The following is a 10,176-nucleotide window of genomic DNA, read 5'->3' on the forward strand; positions in this document are numbered from 1 at the left end:
ATGCTTGCTAAAACTGGACAATGTAAAGAGAAAATGGAAGTTCAAAAGTCAAGGCCTAGTTGAAAAAGAGTTCAGGGAAGCCTAAGTAGAGTTTGGTCAAAGAGAGGATCTTTATTAGGCTGTTATAAGATTATTAGATAACAGAGAAATATGTTAAGTAGTTTTCTAGCCCATAATAAGGACTCATAGGGGGCTGATATTTTAGGGTAGGCGAAACAAATAGAAAGCAGTTATTAAACAATACACCAACTTACTTTGTAGGCAGTCAGTACTTGCTTGGGATGCAAATACTGAAAGGAAAATCAAAATCCTTTAATGACTTTGATGGAATAAGGTTTTAGGACTTCCTATATCTATCGGACTGTCACCAAATGAAACATGACATGAGAAGACATTTCTTAAAAAGCATTTTTTTTTTAAGAAACTCAACAGTCTACACGTAGAATAATTGTGCCCTTTGAGATAGTCATTCACATATCCAACAGTATCCATTCTTATTTCCATAAGATGCTATTGGTTGCCTATCCAAACATCCATATGGACATTCTTTTTCCCATTCCAAATTTGTTTAGGTTTCTGCCCACTTCTCCAGGTTACTTTCTTTGGGAAGATGCAGCTCCAGCATCAGCCTTAATATTACTCTTGAAGAGTCGTATACATAGCTCCTCTCCTTCACACCTATATCCCAGTATTTTAGTGTCATGGTCTTTCAGGCTGCTATAATAGAATACTATAGACTAGGAGGATCATATACAATAGGAATTTCTCACAGTTCTGAAGTCTAGGAAGTTCATAACCCAATCACCTCCCAAAGTCCCCACCTCCAAATACCATCACACTGGAGATTAGGATTCAATATACAAATTTTAGGAGGACACAAACATTTAGTTACCAAGTCCCTGGTAGCTCAGCCTTCGAAATATATCCATAATCTTTCACTTCTCATCGCCCCTTTTTGTATCATCCTAGTCCAAACAATCACTTCTTTCCTGAATAATTGTAGTCCCCTCCTAAATTCTATCCTGTTTCTTGCCCTTCTACCCTTTTAGTTTATTCACAACAAACAGCCACATGATCTTTTTAAAAGCTTAAATTAGATCATTTCTCTGCTCAAAACACTTCAGTGTCATTCTAAATCACTTAGTATTAGCAAGTCTTTACTATGTCCTAAAAGCATTTTTCAACCTTGGCACTATTAACATTTAAGTCAGATAATTATTTGTTGAGAGGGAAGATAGTCAAAAGGTAGACTCTCCTATAACTTGTTATTTAGCAGCACCCTGGGACTCACCACTTCCCTCCCCTGCAAGTTATTACAACAAAAATGTCCTCAGACATTACCAAAATTTATAAATTTTACCAAAATTTCCACCAGTTGAGAATGGCTTCAACATGTTCTACACCTTTCCCCATGCCCCACCCCCATCATTTCCTATTACTCTCTCCAATCGCTATGGCCTCCTTGCTGTTCTCAGGATCTGTGTAGTTCTCCTTTAGCCTGACCCACTCTTCAATCTGGTATTCGATCTGGTACTCTGTCACTTTCTTCAGGTCTCATTCAAAAGTCCACTGAGACTTTTCCTAATTACACTGTCTAAAATGTCAACCTACTCACGATACTTCTTCATAGCCTCTTTTTCATTTTTTAACTCCTAGCACTTACTACTGTACAACATATTATATGAGTTACTTATTTACTTTGAAAATGGAGAAATAATCTTCCTCAGTAAGTTGTATGCTCCATGAGAGTAGACAATATTTTTGACTGTTTTGTTCACTCCTGTGTTCTCAGCCCCTAAATGAATATAGAAAACATACTATTTTCTTGTTAAATGAATAAATGAATGATAATGGTCCCATTCCCCTTTCCAGTGATTGGTTTAGACAATAAACATGTATGAAGTATAGGTAATAAGAGGTGAAGATAAGTTTCCTGGATACTTCTATAAAGAGGTGATGATCTTTTCTGGATATCACTATGGATATGATGCCTAGAATTTCTGCAGTCATCTTATGACCATGAGGGTAGGACAAATACAAATCCAATACAGCAGAAATGGCAGAAAATTAAACAAATGAGGTTAGGATATATATATACATATACATGTATATATGTATGTATGTATATACACATATACATACATATATACATGTATATATATATAAAAGAACTTCAGCTCTTAACTCTTATCCCATATAAAAATTAACTTGAAATTGATTATAGACCTAAATCTAAATGTAAGAGCTAAAACTATAAAACTTTTAGAAGAAAACCTAGAAGGAAGGCTTTATGATCTTGGATTTAGTAAATTTTTGTGATATTTGAGTTTGTGTAGAATGCACCTAAATAAATAAATAAATAAATAAGCTGAAAACCTAAAAGAAGAAATTGATGAATTAACCTCATTAAATTAAAAATTTTTTCTTTTCAAAATACACTGTTAAGATACCAACTTTTGGTAAGTGTCTAAAGTAACTGGAACTCTCTTACAATGCTGGTGGAGATGCAAAATGGTACAGGCACTTTGAAAAACAGTTTGTCAGTTTGTATAATATTAATTATATAAATAATGTAGACCCAGCATTAAAGTTCCTAAGTATTTACCCAAGAGAAATGTAAAACTGTATGTACACAAAGACTTGTATGTAAATGTTTATTGTGGCTTCAAATGTAATAGCCAAAAAGTGGAAACAACTCAAATTCCCATCAACTAGTGGACGGATAATTGTGGTATACAATGTATCTCCTGTACAATGGAATATCACTCAGCAATGAAAAGGAACAAACTACTAATGCAAGCAACAAGCAGGATGGATCTTCAAAGCATTGATGGTATGTGAAGGAAAGAAGACACAAAAGAATACATACTGTATAATCCCATTGAAATTGCCAGGGACAAGGTTGGAGGTATGGGATTTACTACAAAGGGGCTGATGGAACTTTTTGGAATGATGGATATGTTTAATTTCTTGATTGCAGTACTGATTATATGATTACACATCTGTCAAACTCATTTAATTGTACGCTTCAAGTTTATGAATTTTATTATGTGTAAATTATGACTCAACAAAACTGACTTAAAATAATGGCTGAAGAGAAAGATGAGAAGAACCTGAGTCCTTGAGACCATTACTGAACTATTCATTCAACTAACCTTGAAGGCACTATACTTTTCATATTCATCCATAAGGTGTTATTGTTATTGTTTAAGCCACTTAGCATTGATTTTTATGTCTTGCAGCCAAAATCTTCCTAACAGATGAAATAAAGTTTCAAGTGCCAATGATTTAAAATGTTAATAAATTTGTACTAAATAAAAAATGGGAACAGAAGTGCAGGTAAACCTGTAATGAGAACATGCAGGGCTTTTTAAGTGTTGCGATTTAATGCAGAATTTTATGATTCAGAGCATATTGCTGTGTGTATGTTTCAAGATGAAAACTGACAGAATATAGAAATACAAATTTTGGAAGAATGTCTTCTGAATGAACATGATGAGAAATAAGAAAGAAAAGAATCTAGACATGAAAGCAGTAAAGTATGAGTCATCAGAAAAAAATAGAGAAAACAAGGTTTTCAAACAACACTATTTTGATAAATCTTACAAACTATGTATGAATGATTTACCACACACACACACACACACACACACACACACACACACACACAAAAGAACTTTCTTGGCTGTGTGCCAACTTGTAGGTATGGCATGGGTTTTCCTTTTCAAAGAACCAGGTGCTATAAAATGTTCACTCTGGTTCAAAGAAAAAAAGAAAAACCTAACCATTTAGTGAGCACACTTTACAAGGCCAAAAACATTTTAAATCAATTAAAATGTTAAAGATGTTGCATAGACAAAACATTTAGAAAAATCCAGTCTTTGTTATTTAATGTGAGAAAGGAGATCACTTCACTGGAAACATTTTGCCTGCCAAAGAGCTGGGTTTTGTTTTATGAAAATCAGGAGTCCATTTACACTCATAAATGCACAATCTCTGAAGAGCTGAAGTGTTAGACATAGAAATTCTGAATATAATAGTATTCAGATAAATAGAATCACAAACCTATCAGATACAGGATCAGACCAAGTATCTATATCCTTTGCATTCTGTACATATAAGATCATTACAAAGTATGAACTTATTTGTCAAAAAACATAATTCTTGATTGTCCATTTAAACTAAAGAGAAGGGTATATAAACATAATTTAAAATGTCATCAGTTAGTATGTCAACAGGCTCCAGAAAATCTCTTCTAGAGATATTAATTAGTAGAGCCCTACTGCCAAACAATTGGAAGTAACTGTGTATCAAATTATCTCTTAAACAACTGAATGTGGTATATCTAATATGGGCAAGCCAAAATTGGCATTGGTCCTACCCTATCCATTCCCTTAATATAAGCATCATAAAAGGTTAATTAATTATAAGACTATGCTCACACTCTATATTCTGACATTTATATTTTTTCTCCCCAACATGCCTGCAATAATCAAACGCTTGAGCTAGAAAAGAAGGAAGGGAAATTGGCCAAATGATTTTTAAGCAGAAGCTGTGTTTTCTATAAGAATAGAGTTGATGATGTAATCAAAAGAGAGGTAAGACCAGTTGTCCTCTGTGTCATGTAAGCCATGCTTTTAGGTTTTCCTTTCAAGTGTTTGCAGCACCACCCTCTTCCAGTTTTTATTCTTAGGCCCTATAGAGCCTGAGCTCAGGTTGTCTGTGAAAATTATGAAAGATTTTAAATGCTTGATAAGGAGTTTGGACTTAACATTACAGAACTGTGCTGTCCGGTACAGTAGCCACAAACCACTTGTGAACATTTACATTTCAATTAATTAAAACCAGTCACAATAAAAAATTCAGTACCACAATTTCATGAGCCATGTTTCAAATGCCCACTAATTATATGTAGCTAACGGCTACCTTATTGGAAAGAATGAGCTATAGAATATTTTCATCTTCATAGAAAGTTTTATTGGATAGCATGACTATAAACAATGGAGAATCACTGGAAATGAGCAGGAGGCTAACATTAAATGCTCTGGTGTGATAGCCACACAGAATACAGAGTAGTGTATATGTAAAGGTCTATTCCTCAGCCAATACTATATGTCTTGATTGTAGTAATTTTAAAATATATTTAGTTCAGTTTTGATATTGTCTTAGACGTTTCCACAAATTTTTTCTAAATATATATATTTTTTATATTGATTTTATTTGTATGGACATAAAAAAGGATGTGGAATATAGATACCATCCTGATACTGATTACATTGAGTTATCTCAAGATGTGGAATAGGAAAGGTGAGAGTAGATTAATATTTTATTTTAGACCTCTGAAATATTTTAGTTACTATGACAAAGAAAAATCCATGCATGGTATCTCTATAAAATAAAATTAATGATATATCTACTGCCTCATCACATTTTTTAAAAAGTCCTAAAAAAGATAATTAGGTACCCAGTAGAATGTAGGTACTTAAAAGGGATGTATATATATAATTTTTTTAAATATAGAAGATTCAAATAATATTATTATATCGAATAAACCCCCTTTTCTTGGTGGAAAAGATAATACAATATTGCTTATATTCTACATTCTATTTGAGAACTATACTAGGTGAGAAAAATAATCATATAATTGGAACTACTTCAGGAAGCAATTGGACAAAATTAATGATATATCCAGTTTTTCTCAGTTCTGGAAATACCATATTTATTTACCATTTCAGTCATATAAGAGAAAAATTACTCTTATTCAAGAGTGTTTAAGAGGATACTAAGACGCTCTTATAAAGTCATTCTAATGAATAACAGCCATAACTAGTTTTGGAAGTTCTCATTCCAAGATTATTCTCCAATGATACAGTTCAAAAGAACAATTCTATTTTGAAGATAGTATTTTTTACACAGTAATCTCACTTTATATCTGAATATTACCCACACCGTAGTGTTTCACATTTTCGCACATCTGTGGTCGGGTTTCATCTGATCCCACTTGAATTTACATATAAAATGGAGGAATTCCAGCACTCTTCCATACCTTGTGGCGCATTCTCTCTTCTTCCAACTTATGGAGAAGAAGGCTACAAAAACTTCATTCCTTAGAAGTGAAGTTAGTAATGCTGAATTGATTTGATAGGGGTGATGAACATTCAAATACCGATATACTGGAGTGAATCAACAGTGTGAAGTAGTCATGACAGGGCTTGTTCATTCCACAAGAGTATTCAATCAACTATGAAATGCAAATGTTACTAGAGTCATGAAATCTTCCTCTGAAGCTATCTGTACAATCTATTACAAGATATTTCATGCTCTATGGATATTCTTGAGTTTTTAATATACATAATAATTTCCTGAAATGCAGTTCCTACCCACAACAAAAATAGACTGAGAAACAGACAACAGATAAGACAGAGAGTAAGGAGACCATAGTTTGTTGAGGAAACCTATTGGCAGCTTCTGGGCAAGATAATGACAAGGGCAGACTTTTATCTCCCTGATTTAAAATTCTGATTACAATATCCAATATAATATTTTTTGAAAAGGAAAGAGGAAAATAATTCTACATTAACACCAGAAAATAAAGATGAATAACTGGCCACATGCAAGAAATTTTGAGGCATTTCTGTTAAAAGTAGTACAGATAGAATATTATCAATGGAAGACATCGAGTACCAATATCAAGCATCCTCTTTTCTTTAATGGGTGCATTAAAGAAAACACTGACCAGTTAATACTACCACCCCCTGAAATTTGGAGGATTAAAAATAAAATCTTTAAACAAACATGACAAACAGAGACTCATGGACACAAACAGTAGATTAGTGGTTACCAGAGGAAAGCGGGGAAGGTGGAAGGTAGATAGGGGTAAAGAGGGTCAAATACTTGGTGATGAAAGGAAATTTAACTTTGGGTGGTAGGCACACAAAGCAATATATATATAATTCAATATATAATTGAATTATACACTTGAAACCTATTTGATTTTATTAATCAATGTCACACCAATATTTTTAATAAAAAAAGAAAGAAAATTTAAAAAAAAGAAAGTGAAATCCAGGCATTGCATCATCAGGAGCATAACCTTGCCTATGTGGACCAAAAGTTTAGACCATACCATCAGCACTGCGAGGCTTCATGGAGCAATGAGCTGGCAACACTGCAGCTTGCTCCTATACCATGAGAGAACTACTAAACATTAAGGCTAGTATTTAGTGTATACTTGCTCCGTAATTATTTTGAATGAATAAATGAAGTGAAAAAAAGACCAAACCTGCAACCTGATGTCAATCTTCCTTTAGCACTGACTTGGGGAATGAAAGACAAAGATGAAAGGTGGTGTTCCTGCTCTGAGGCTAAGATGAATTCATGGAATAGAACAGAGAGTGAAATGAAATGGCCAGAAATCACCATGGAGAAGCGAGAAGCATTCAAATTCCCTCACTTACTCAAATATTACTTGAGGTTGGCTCTGGAGATAAACTGTAAGACATAGTCATTGCCATCTTAAAATTTACAGCCTTTTGAAGGGGACAGGCATTAAATAATCACTGAGAAAATTTATAGGATTCTGTTAGAAGTTGTAACAGGTGGAGCTAATTTCAACTGGCAGGCAAGGTCATGGGAAACTGTTGAAACAGTGACACCTAAGATAAGACCTGAAGGATGAAGAACTTTTAGGAAGCAGAAGGAGACGAAGAAGAACTTTTCGTGGAGGATAGGATTTATGCAAAGTCCTAAGGTAGAAAGAAACTTGATGTATTTAAGACCCTAAAAGGACAATGGTGAGAGATGATAGCAGCAGATAATCCTGGAGAGATAAGGCAAAGGACAGATAATGCTGAAGTTTGTGAGTCTAAAAATTTTTATTTTTCCTGAGTGAAATGAGGAGTCTCTGAAGAATTTAAATAAGGGAATGACATGTATTATCTACAGTTTAAGAATACTCTAGCTACTAGTAAACATTCTCTAAATGATTCTTAGTGAAAGATGGCAAAAATTCATAAGTACCTACCTAGACCTCAGAAATTATTTAGTAAATAGCTATACTATCTGCACCCATACTGGATGGGAGCTTGAGTTACCTCATTTCTATAAGAAAGGAAAGAACTATTCCAGAAACCTTGAGATTTGGGAAGACATCAGAGTTACATTTTAATGTTTTCCATTTATCACTTGATCTAGACAGGAGAGATACTAGTAGGAAATAATATCAGCTTAACAGAAAGCATATCCATTTCTATTTGGCTATAAAACAAGACTAGGAAAGCACTGGTAGGTTTCTGTGTATGATCAAACTGGGAAAAATTACCATTCTTAAGGAAGGAAATCACCACTAGACTACATCTCTTCTTTGAAAAATCAAAACTACCTTCTTTTAAAAATAAAGTTACTATAATAAACGGAGAATAATTCTAAAAATTCTTTGATTCATATGTACAAAAAAATTAAAGACGACATCTTTACCTATGAAACTAAAAATAGTATGTATTAATTTCCTATTACTGTTTTAAATTACCACAGAATTACGACTTAAACAATACAAGTTTATTCTCCCACAGGGCTGGAGATTAGAAATCTTAAAATCAAGATGTCAGTAGGGCAGTGTTCCTTCTAGAGGCTGTAGGGGAGAATCTATTCCCTTGACTTTTCTAGTTTCTATAGGCTGCTTGCATTCTTTGACTTGTGGCCCCATGCTCCCTCTTCAAAGCCAGCAGTGTAGTATCTTCCAGTATTGTTCATCCTCTAACCCTCTTGATCCCTCTTATAAGGACCTTTGTTATTACATTGAGCTCAGCCAGATAATCCAGAATGATCTTTCCATCTCAAGATCCTTAACATAATTAAATCTGCAAGTACCTTTTGCTATGAAAGTTAACATATTCGGTTTCCAGGTATTAGAGCCTGGACTTCTTTAGGGGCTCGGGGCAAGACCCTGCAAACCATGCCAGCCATACTACTAGCTTTTGGTCAAGTCTACATTTGGTCAATAAAGAATCATTTAGTTTCCCTCTTAAATGTTAGTAAAAGTTCCTTTCGTAAAAGTCAAATCTTCTTTCTACTTGAATTGATGAAATATTGCCATTTGTGACAACATGGATGGATGTTGAGATTATCACAGTAAGCGAAATAAGTCAGATAGAAAAAGCTGAGAACCATATGATTTTACTCATATGTGGGATATAAAACTGAAAGCAACAAATGAACCAGACAAACAGAAACTCACAGACACAGACAACAGTTTAGTGGTTACCATAGGGAAGAGGGGAAGGGGGAAGGTAGATAAGGGTGAAGAGGGGTCAAATATATGGTGACAGAAAGAAATTTGACTTTGGGTGGTAAATACACAATGCAATATACATATGACATATTGTTGAATTGTATACTTGAAACCTATATGATATTGTTAACTAATATCACCTCAATACATTTAATTAGAAAAAGAAAAAAAAGTTCAGAAGAATTAGAAAGACAAAGTGAAAGTATTTATAAACGACAGCTTTAAACCAATTCCCAAAGACAAAACAGGAAATTGGTGTTGGTCCAGATAATTCATCTAGAAAGAGAAATGCTGACTTTCACCAACAAGAAGTTTAAAAATTACATCACTCTGGTGACAGATGATTACTAGAATTAGTGAGGTGATCACATCGTAAAGTATAAAAATTTTGAACCACTATTTTGTATATCTGAAACTAATATGACTAATATAAGATTGTATACCAACTATACTTATATATTTAAATTTAAAAAATGTGTATAAAAAAGCAAAATGGTGCCATTTAGGAGACATTAGAGAAGAAATTCAGAGACTTCTGAGAGGTAAAGTCCAATGGTACCTGTGATGAAACTGGTCTATGACAGAGAAGAATGGTGGAAATCGGCCAGATAGGTAGAAGATATGGAAGGTGGCAGAAGATTGGAGGTGCTTCATGCCTGGAGGTCTGATTTTCATTTCTTCTATTTGGTTTGTAATAGAAATAGAAATAGCTAATCAGTTTCCATAGAGAGCTTTAGATTTTTAAAGGAATTTATTTTATAGAATTCTCAGCAGGCTTTTTGGGAATTTTTGGATGACTAAACTGCAATTACATCTTTCATCTTCCAGAAGTTCTATGGGGATTTTTAAAAGAGAGATCAAATTGATAAGTGTTTCGATGTAACTGT

Source organism: Pteropus vampyrus, unplaced genomic scaffold (assembly GCF_000151845.1).
Source record: "Pteropus vampyrus isolate Shadow unplaced genomic scaffold, Pvam_2.0 Scaffold91, whole genome shotgun sequence".
NCBI lineage: Eukaryota > Metazoa > Chordata > Mammalia > Chiroptera > Pteropodidae > Pteropus > Pteropus vampyrus.